Source organism: Orussus abietinus, unplaced genomic scaffold (assembly GCF_000612105.2).
Source record: "Orussus abietinus isolate OABI.00-Male unplaced genomic scaffold, Oabi_2.0 scaffold163, whole genome shotgun sequence".
NCBI lineage: Eukaryota > Metazoa > Arthropoda > Insecta > Hymenoptera > Orussidae > Orussus > Orussus abietinus.
Genome location: NW_019394880.1, coordinates 1 through 10,196, shown reverse-complemented (window position 1 = coordinate 10,196; position 10,196 = coordinate 1). Strand labels below are relative to the sequence as shown.

General features: G+C 42.4%; 1 non-coding gene across 1 annotated transcript; it reads left to right on the top strand.

The window, feature by feature from the left end:
* The first annotated feature begins 853 nt into the window (after window positions 1-853).
* Window positions 854-1,003, top strand: LOC111674133. Its single transcript, XR_002762285.1, has one exon. It is a non-coding gene; the product is annotated as a U12 minor spliceosomal RNA (small nuclear RNA).
* The last annotated feature ends 9,193 nt before the right edge of the window (window positions 1,004-10,196 follow it).

The window sequence follows — 10,196 nt, the reverse complement described above, 5'->3', positions numbered from 1 at the left end:
AAAAAACGATTACAGCACAAAATTAGCACATAATTTGCCCTTGAATTTGGTGTACTTGTTTTTAACTTTTTGTCTTGTTTGAGATGGGAACGTGCTGGCTTGACGTCAAGCTAGCACGGCCACACTGAAATTTCAAATTTCGGAAAAATGGTGGGGGTACAAAATTAATTAATTCAGCACAAAATTAGCACATAATTAGCACATAATTCCTCTGTATTCAGAAATCGTGAATTGGGATGTTGCCGTGCTAGCTTGACGCACCTACATAGATCGCGACACAAGAGAAGCGCGCGAGGATTAGGGGTGAATGCGAGGACGAGGCGAAGGGGTGGGTCGGCGAATGGATAATTAACGATGACGCACCCTCTCGCAGGACTCGCGTAAGAGACGCGTTCTCTCGTGTCCCTGACCCGACGGGGGTTAATTATCATCCTGACGGCATCCCGTCCCATCTGCACCCCCTTTCGCGAGAGAAAGGTCGGGATGAGTGTTGGAGAGCCGGAACGAGGACGAGGACGAGGACGAGGACGAGGACGAGGACGAGGACGTACCTCGACCACTCGCGGTTTTACGGCCCCGGTTGGATGAAACGCGACGAGAGAACGATTAATTAGGACGGACACGAAATCGTAACCAGGAGAACGAGTCGACCAGGGACGTCGATTCCCGTTTTTACGCCTGTTTGATAAACCTTGGTAGTCACGAATAATGCTGATCCTCGGTTCAGCACTTGCGTTCAAAATTCGCGCCTATTGGTAAGTAGTTCGCGCACCGCCGCGAGATGGCGACCGGTCTCGCAAGCGAGGCGGCTCCGACGCGCCGTTAAGTACCCGGCGGCCACGCGTACGAATTCGTGCCTTAAACTAATGAGTAAGGAAAATATAGAGCTTTGGTAACGCTTAGCTATGCTCAAAATTAAGCGACCGTATTTTTGAAGGGGCCAAGGTCGTCCCCGAGCTGCGCGAACTACTTTTTCGCGCGGCTGGGTGAAGCGATCTACCTCGTTTCCGAGACGAAAGATGAGAAAGTCAAAGTACTTAAATCATCTGTATCCCGAATATAGGATGAAATTTGGTTTCAATAAATCAGAGAAAAAATAAGAATAACTGCCGAAAACAATTTCTATTTGTGTATCTCAGTCCCAAGCTACTATAAATTCCTAAATACGGAGATATTAAGTTTTAAAATATTCATAAAACTTTTCTCCAAACTGGATGCATCGAATGATCTGAAACTTTAACAGGTAATTATGTAGGTTCTAAAGATCTCTTGAAACTAGAGAAATTTCAGTTTTAATCATTTCTTTGAAAGTGAAACACTTTTTTCTCAATACAGTGTTTCCGTAACCATGTGCGTTTGTTAATTTCCAACCAATTTTTGTGGGCGTTCGCAAATTACGACAATAACGCGTCATATTGATGTTGCATATATGGCACTTTCATAACACTTTAACACCATTCAAAGAAATAATTTCTTTGAATGAGAAAAATGTTTGCTCGGTGCAGTGTTCTCGTACCCACGTGTGTTTGTTAATTTCCAACCAATTTTCGCGGGCGTTCGCGAATTATGGCTATAACGCCGTATATTCATGTTGCGTCTCGGCGACACCGCGCGGGTCGGGGTCGGGGTCGTCGCCGCGGCGAGTCGCGCTTTTATCTCGCTCGCCGCGCATTCCGCGCGCCGACTCCGAGTGCTTTGTAACGTCTGGCTCCATTACGCGTGCGCGTGCGCCTTTTATGCGCTCGTCAAAATAGCCTCCACGGGCAGACGCGGCCCTTTTGTCGGCCTGCTCGAGGGAGCCGGGAAAGCCTCGTTACTCCAGTTCGAGACTTTCCAATCAGCGACACCGCTCGAAATCTTCGACCACTTCGATAGGAACGAGTATCGAAATCCTCGCTAGGGTGAAACCTCGAAGGTGAAAAAGGAACTCTCTCCTTTTTCACAGTTCAGATACTTGACCGGAAATATGAATAGTTTAAATAACAAAAAGTTAAAAAAAATTGCTTTTCTCATATTCTTCCCTTTTCCTCATTCCAGACACGTGACAGTTAATATCAGTGGTATGAATAACAAAATATAGAAAAGAAAATTATTTCGCTCGTACTCTTCCCTTTTCTCATTCCAGATATATGAGCGTAAATATAAAAATAGTCCAAATAATAAAAAATTTAAAAAATATTATCATAAAATACATTTTACGCTTTTTTGGGGGGGTTGGAACGGTAGTTATGAGGGGTATAAAAATTTAAATTTCCATAGATTTTTATCAGGGAAGGGCAATGCTCGATTTTTCGTCCTCCGGAGAAGAGGAGCTTTTAAAAAACTAAGATTAATGGTAAATGGCATTACGGTTTGTCGACGTGCATGGAGACATGGTGGGCGAACCACTTTGTCGTTTCATGGTCCGAGCGAGCAAGAGTTATTTTCTTGGGAGGAAGAAAAGAGGAGGAAGTCTCGAAGTGTACGATTGGCTTGGGGATCTTATCGACGATATCCGACGCGATCGATAAATCTCCTGCAATCTCGATCTTTATGGGGTTCGCGGGGGAGCGGCGACGCCAGGCGTCGTCGGCCACGTGGTCGACCCCATATGCGTCACCACTATAATGTCGATTAACGATCCGATCGTGATTTTACTCCACATGGAAATATATACGATAAAAGTAAATATTAGAAATTATAGCTTACGTAAAAATGTATATTACCGGGGACAAAATCTTAGATATATTTTATTTATACGAGATGGTAAAAAATTATTTCCGCATATATTTTCTAAATATATACATTTACATTTGGGATTCCTAAGGTAGGCTTAACTTGAGCATTTTTACGCATATGAACGCTTTGAGAAAAGTGATCAGGTGATTGCAACAAATATATACTGTCGACACATAGATTGTTGTCAGAATCATATATAAATTATTTTGTCAAGAAAAATTGATGTTGATTTAAAATAATTTTGTTTCCTCAATCTAACGTTTCTTTGGGCATATTTGATCGTAGGATTTTGTTGTCGCAATGCATATTTCTTTGAGTAAACTAACATTCGTTCTCAGGGTTTCATGCATGTAAATTACCTCTATGAGGTAATGAGTACTTCGAGGAACTCCAAATTTTATGGATTTCTTTTTTTCATCCTACTTTACCTACAAACCCTGAGGACCACTTGGGCGGCGCAAAATTCGTACGTCTTCCGTGATTCGAAATTCTTGAAGAAAAATGACTGAACTCCTTGCAGGACTGATGGCGATTTATCCGATGGGATTCAAAGACAGCGAAATATTCGCCGAGAAGTTTGATAAGAATTCGATCAAGAAAGGTTCCCAGAGATGTGACTTTCGATCGATGCTGCACCTTCACCATTGTTGTCGTTTTTGGATGGCACCAGAGGCCTTTAAATATGCACATGCCCGACTCGAGGGATTTGAATAATGCAGACGAGAAAGGGATTTTCCTCCCGCGATGTAATATCTGTGCAAAAAGGGCACGGCACATGCGAGCGGATACATCAAAAGTGCCATAATCCCTTGTATATAAGCTTTCAGAGGCCTTCATTTCGCCGAGTGTAGAACCGCGAACATTAATCATTATTAAAAGAGTAGATTAAAAATAATAAAAATTGTAATCGCGACAGACGTTGCAATGACTAGCTATTTATGTGCACTCTCGTGATGCTATGTGTAATTGCGTAAATAAATCCATTATTTCAGGATGAGGCAAATAAAAAATGAAAGTACAAGGAAAAAGCTATTAAATGTGCTTGAACACGGCCCTTTATCCCGAACACTAAAGAAATGAACATTTTTAATATTTATCTTTATTAGAAAAGTTCATTAAAACGGGTAAAAATTAAAATCGATGCGATACACGTAGAAAAAACGAGCTACTTCTGCGCATGTAGTAATACTGTAGTGATTCTATTTATCATTCAAAAATAAGTCTATTACTTCAGGATGGGGCGACTAATAAATGAAGTAGTTTCGAAAAGACGAGGAAACCATTGTTGAATGAACCCTTTATCCCGAATTCTGAAGAAAAGAACTTTTTTAATATTAATCTTTATTAACATGAGAACTACTTTTTTAAGCTGTGGTGGGTCATTTAAAACCAGTCATTTTGACTTGGCTTGGTAGTTCTAGTGTTAAAAGAGTTGATTGAAAATAGTAAAACCCGCAATCGACGCTATAGACGTTAAAACGATGTACCATTTCTGCGCAGGTGGAAATATTCTCGTAATTCTACTTATAATTTAAAAATAAATCAATTACTTCAGGATGAGGCGAATTAAAAATGAAATAGTTTCGTAAGTACGAGGAAACTATTGTTAAATGTGCTTGAACAAGGCCCTTTATCCCGAACTCCGAGAAGCCCGAAGAGTCAACGTGCAAGGAACTTACCCTTCCACCAGGGAGCAGTCTCAATTACAGAAGTACGCAAACTCGAAGGCAAGCGAAACCTGTAGATGGTAAATTTCTAACTAACCGCAGCACTCCTTTGAAGTCCCTCACCTTTGCACAAGTAGGGATGCAAACTTTGCGGTGCATCCCACCTGCAGAGCGCACCAATTATGTCAGTTCATCCAGGAGAAGAATCGCATAACCGTGGCCTCCTATTTTTTGCGGGGACCCAGAGACGACTATTTGAGTAAAAATTACGTTAGCGCGTGATAATATTGACAGAGGACAAAGAAAAGACGGAACGGCAATGGCGAGAGTTACGAAACCGCTAATAATCCAAGTAGTAAAGTTTACAGCCGATTTTTCACAGGCCCCGTTGAACGCAGGAAGAACCTCTCCAGGGGACTTGTAAAAGCGCGAAATTTAGAAGTTTTCGGGGTATGCGAACTAGTTCTAAGTCAAACCATTCCCATTCTGAAATTCAGGAATTTCAGGCGATTAGTTTCGACCCACGTTTCACGGCATTCTGCTGCGTGACGAGGAATAAGCGTTTCCTCGCTTTCCTGGAACATCTCTAATGGTCGGTTTTGAGGTTAGCCCGGGACGATAATCGCACCGTTACGTATTGAGAGAAAGGACGACTATCCCGGCTGAAATGTTCCTTGTTTAAAACTTCGATCGTGTCCAATTTTAGTATTTACTAAAATATTTACTGGTATGAAAGTGGAACATCTCGAATGGACGATTTTAAGGTTAACTCGCAGGAAGATATATTCTATCCTGACTGATATGTTACCTGTTCAAAATTCCAAAAATGCCCTTTTTAAATATTTACCAGTATTTAGTTAACACCTACGACCACGAAATGAGAACATTTTGTTGCATTTGTTAACAGCTGGAGAGGTTAGGTTTCGCTCTCTCTCTCATGGCCAGTCACAAACCGGATGTTTCGTTCACGCATTCTCTTGCGCCATTTCGTGATATCCTACATTTTCTAGCGAATGTACATATATCGTTTTTTAAATATTTACGAACATTTATTTAACACCTGCGACAACGATATAGAAATATTTTGTTCGATTTATTAACAGCTCGAGAGGTTAGGATTCGCTCTTTCTCACGGCCAATCACAAACCGGACGTTTCATTCACACATTCCTTTGCGCCATTTCGCTATATCCGACATTCTCGAGCAAATACACGATAAATCTCGTATTTCCCACGTTCTGTAACGGCTTTGTGAAGAGTGGTTTTACGTAAGTGGCAATGTTCTTTCAAAGATTCCACGGAGTCCCATTGCGCGGTCGTGGGTGGACGAAAGACGCGCCCACGGCGTTTTTCGCCGTTGCGAGATATAATCGACTTCACTTTCCTTGCTCTTATGCTATATAATGTTTACAGCGAATGGGACCTTCGACTTGGCGTCGAGTGCTCATAAAGTCGACGATAATGGGAATCGCGTGTTAACGCCCGGCTTCCGATGAATGGCGCAACACTGCCGAGAATGCTCGGAGGTTCCTTCACGAATTCCAGTCCGAGTCCTGTGCACGCCAGCTTCGAATTCCAACTTTCAAGGCCTTAAAAAAAAATGTAATATCGCACAATCAGGACATTCGCCTAATCACCTAATTTCCTGTTTCGAATGTTTTTCTAACGAATTATATTCGAATGTTTTACGGTGCCGTCCACTCCCGCCGCCATGTTTTCTTGCAAACTAGACCTCGCCCTTATACGTCATCTTAAAAATTCATTAAAAAAATTATAAACACGCGAGCTTTGAATTTCAACTTTCAAGGACTTAAAAAACAAAGTAATATCGCACAATCAGGACATTCACCTAATTACCTATTTTCCTGGCTGATTTTTTAACAGAATCGCAAAAGCTCAAAAACATGTTGATAACGAGCCAAGTTCTCACGGGCTGAGCTGCGAAACTGATTAGGTCCTGATGAAACTTGGAGTACCTGTCGGGTCTATCCAATCTTGCGTCATCCCTGAGGAATTACCGTTTAATTATTCCGCCAGTATAGCAGTTTCACGTTGGTCGCTTCAACAACGGGGCTGGCTGCGTGGACGGCCCTTCTCAATTTTAGAAAATATTTTAGCGATGGTAGAAATGATAAATCATCCGTCTAATGGGATTGACAAAAGTTGCACGATTAAACGATCTCATCGACGAGGTCAGGGGAAAAGAACGCGATTTATCGATACCGTTGCGATGAGCCGTCCGCCATATTGGTTATCGCGAAAAAAGGAAAGCGACATAAGACAACGAAAATCCATAAAGTAGTATGAGACATAACGCCAATGATCGGTTACATACAAAGTGGCCCCAGAATTTGGATCCAGGGTCTCAGATTTTCGCTGATCCAACGATGCGCTACATGCGGAAAATGAGGAAACTCCAATCCTACATGACGGAAATATTTCCTACGGAAGTAAATTACCTGAAATGCTTTTCATTTTGCAATTAAGGTACACAAAGCGAAACGATAATAATAATGATATATAGAATATGGTGTTTTTAACGTGATAAAGACTAGCGGACGATAATTTTTAATTGCAAAATTCCATCAAGGGGCGCACTCGGCATTAGGTCAGAAATAAATCTGAAGGTCTTGGACCCCTAAGTGAGGACTCGAAAACAAAATTCCTTTCGATCGAATCGATATCTTTGATGAAGTGCCGCGTTACGGCGAGACATGTTCATTTAGACAAAAGGGCTTCCTCGCTCCAGATAAATCTGATTTGGCGGGAACAAATCGCGGTGCCTTCCTCTGCTTAGAGGGCAATTTATTCCGAGAAGGATCTTCTTCGACGTAATTGCGTTGGGGGCTGATGCCATTAGTCACGGACTGGTTTTTAATTTATGGCGACCGAATGGATAAAAATATATCGAATGGATAGGGGTGAAAATTTAGGGCTAGTATTCTACGCGTCTGGATTTTAATTTCTGCAGTCAATGGTTGGAACCGAATGAAACGTTCTGCCGGAGAGGGATGAACGGTGATAAATTGATCGCGTTATCCGAACGCCGATCGGAGTTAGATACATTTGACGTTTCATGGGCATTTCGCGGAACGAGATTTTAATCGGATTCGATTTGCGTTTTGTTCCTTTCGTAGCTCGGCCGCTCTAGTTTCAGCGTTTTCAGCGCTTTTCCCTGGCAACGGAGTTCTTCGATTTTTCCCAGGGTCCGGATCAATTCGTTCCGTACAAAGATTCGTTTATACCTCACGGTCTATTTCCATACCGCGTCCACACCGTTTGGATTCCCGGACCTTCCGCGTTCAGAATTTCAAATTTTATTTTCAAACTCCGATTTACAGGTAGTGAAATTCGGCGTACACGCTGCCTAAGTACCTGGGGTTACCTTTAACCAAATTCATAATATTCATTCAAAATATTCAAAATACTCTAAATTCAAAATACTCTAAATTTACTATAACGCTGTTGGCCATTCATTCGTGCGTTTATAACGAGATTTGAAGCACTTAAGGTATTATAAAAGTGTCATACATCTACGGTAAAAAGTGAAAATATTTAAAAAAAACATTTCTCCAAACTGGGTGCACCGAATCGTTTCAAGGTTTACAACGTAAATACGGAGGCTATAATAAAGCTCCTGACCTCTATGTAATTATAATAAAAAAAAATTTGTTTATAGGTATTTAAAAATATTTTTTATAGAAAATGAAATTTCATGGGTATCGGAACTTTCCTTATAGCCTCCATATTCACGTTGTAAAGTTTGAGATGATTCGGTATACCCAGTTCTGAGAAAAGTTTCATACACGAGATCTCTTTGACGCCACTTTCACTTCCCCTTAACAATCCGCAGCAGCGTCTCGTTTCAGTGTTGCGTCGTTCGGACCGAATCTTTCAGCCTCAATCGAACACTCCAGCATCGACGAAATTACAAGACAATTAAGCCGACACCCAATTCGGAAAAAAGTTTCATAAACGAGATCTCTTTGACGTCACTTTCACATCTCCTTAACAATACGCAACAGCGCCATTTTAGTGTTGCTTCGTTTAGAAAGAATCTCGCTATCAATCTAATACCTAAGAATCAGCGAAATCTCAAGACAATTAGGCCGATCAAGACCAACAGCCGCAATCTTTTTTCACCTAACCTAGCTTCGTCCACGACGAGTCGTTCTCGTTGTGGTCGCGCCATTACAAGGTCCGACGTTAAGGCCGGAGCGCAATTAACGGCCGAGAAATTCCGGAGCTTCCGAGACCTTTCCCCATCTCCTTTTCCATCTTTTTAACCGGAGAGCAGGATCTTTTTCTCTTGTTGGCGAGCGCCGTGGGATCCTTGCAAAAAACAGGGCCGAGGGGACTGACTTGCAGAGTGGAATTTCATTTACTCGGGTCGCAGGTGGTTCTTCAGGGAAATCTGCCTCCGTCGAGGTTTTCCGTTTTACGGCGATGTTTACGCAGCCCGTTATTAGGTTGGGTTAGGTCAGGGTAGATCAAGATTAACTCGAGCATGGAACTCGAGGCCGCGAGGGACATCGTCGAGGGGGATAACGAAGCTTCTCAATCTTTTAATTTTTGCCTTTTGACCTGTCAATAAAATAGAATTATCACGTCGAATAACATCATATATGTGATCAAATTCAAATTCAGCCTATTTTTAACCGATTTCAAAAAAGAAGGTTCTTAATTCAACTTGTATATATATTTATTTTATGTATGTTCATGCATAACTTTCCCCCGGGTTAATCGATTTTCGAAAAGAAAAATTTGATAAATATTTTCACACACATATATACATCCTTTAATAACGCCTTAAGGTCGATCGTCACGAGTTACTGAATCACATTGCTGTTTATTACGTGCAATCAAAGGCAATCGGTACTCCATGAAGGAAATCATTTTCACTGATTTCCGAGTGAATTGTTTTTTACCCCCTAGCTAAAAGCGTACGAATTTTAAGGATTTTTTTCGAGGGGTTATTAATTGAAATTATGAATTTTAACGCACAAAATCATATGGAAATCAGCCGGAAATCACAGGAAGAAATGATTGGAATTAACCCTTTGAGGACGGAGCTCTTTTGACATATGGGTGAAATTCATGAATACGTGCAGGCAAATTGGACCAAACGTCCGACGCATATATGCGGCGGTAGTCCGCAAAGGGTTAATCGAAACATTGTCACAGTTATAAGGCCGACTCTCACTTGTTACCGAATCGCATTGTTGCTTATTACGTGAAGTCAAAGTCAATCGCTTCTCAATGAAGGAAATCATTTTCACTGATTTTCCAGTGACTAGGTCCTCATATTTCTTTTTAACAGGGTGTCTTATCTCGAAGCGGAAGATTTTCTTCGACGGAAACCGATCGATAAGCCGGCGCGGAGAAATCGCTGCGTTCTCGTCGCGACCTCTCGTTGCATCGATGAATTGGCCAGACCCCCCACGAGGGGGTGCGATCGCGAGCGTGGAAAGCTTCCGATTTTTCTTTCCCCCGAAGGGCACCCCCTAGGACGCTTTTCCTCCCGATGATCTCCCGAGAGAAAGCCGTGGGCGACAACGGCGGAAAGGCGGAATTCGGGCCGGCCAGGGTGCGGGTGGTTCGTCAAAGAAATGGCACCGGCGGCCCTCTCCGAGGATGAAGCGCTTCGCATAGGGACACCCCTTTTCCCGCCCTCCATCCCTGCAACCTCGATTCCGCCGACGCGGGCCAAATCCCTGGCAGTCGATATTCCTTTTGACCGAGCTCGGCGACGGCATATTGCCGTCTGAATTTCGGAAGCGCAGACCTCGCTCGGAAATGTGCAGCCTGAGCA